Source organism: Psammomys obesus, unplaced genomic scaffold, assembly GCF_907164565.1.
Source record: "Psammomys obesus unplaced genomic scaffold, mPsaObe1.curated_primary_1811, whole genome shotgun sequence".
Taxonomy (NCBI): Eukaryota; Metazoa; Chordata; class Mammalia; order Rodentia; family Muridae; genus Psammomys; species Psammomys obesus.
The window spans coordinates 56-845 of NW_026596068.1; positions in this window are offsets into that span (position 1 = coordinate 56).

Below are 790 nucleotides of genomic sequence, written 5' to 3' on the forward strand. Positions count from 1 at the left end.
AGTATGTGGAAACATAGAATGATAGAGAGACATAGGAAAGAGATAGATAGATGATATATATAATGTGATAGAGATAGAAAGATAGATACATACAAAATAACATAGATATATACATAGATTCCTATATGAGAGTTGATTTAATAAAGCAATTGGTTCACATGGTCTCAGAACTGAGAATTTCCACTGGAATCTAACTGTAACAGTAATACACAGGAAAATAAGAGATATGTCTGAACCGATGTTTAGAGGTTTGAACATTGTGGATAGAAGTGTGTAACATATATATACTAGAAAAAATACATAATTGTATAAAATGTAAGTAATTTAATTTAATTTTACAAAGAACCACATTTTGTACCACAACTATCTATACATAGATCACAAAATATGTGTGAATGTATACTTATGTACTAAGCTATGTGCAGACATGTCTCTGTAGTAAGCCCTAAGTTAGGAACTTAGCAATACCAGATACAGTGGTTTCCTTTAAGATTGAAACTTAAAGAGGTAATGAGTGAGGTCAGTGCTCAATATATAACTTTAATGCAGTGGGAAGGAAATAATACAAATGTGACTTCCAGGGACCATTATTCTCATTGGAGAGAACAGAGGCACGCAGATCGTATGGTTAGCAATGAGAAAGCAAAATGTATGCTCAGTTCTAAGCATCAATTCAAAGGCAAACTTCAAGTTAGATGATAAAACAACGCAAAAAAATTACTTCTTTAATTGCTTGGGTTTCCTAAGAAACAGAAGCAATATGATAGGTATGTGGAAACATGGAATGATA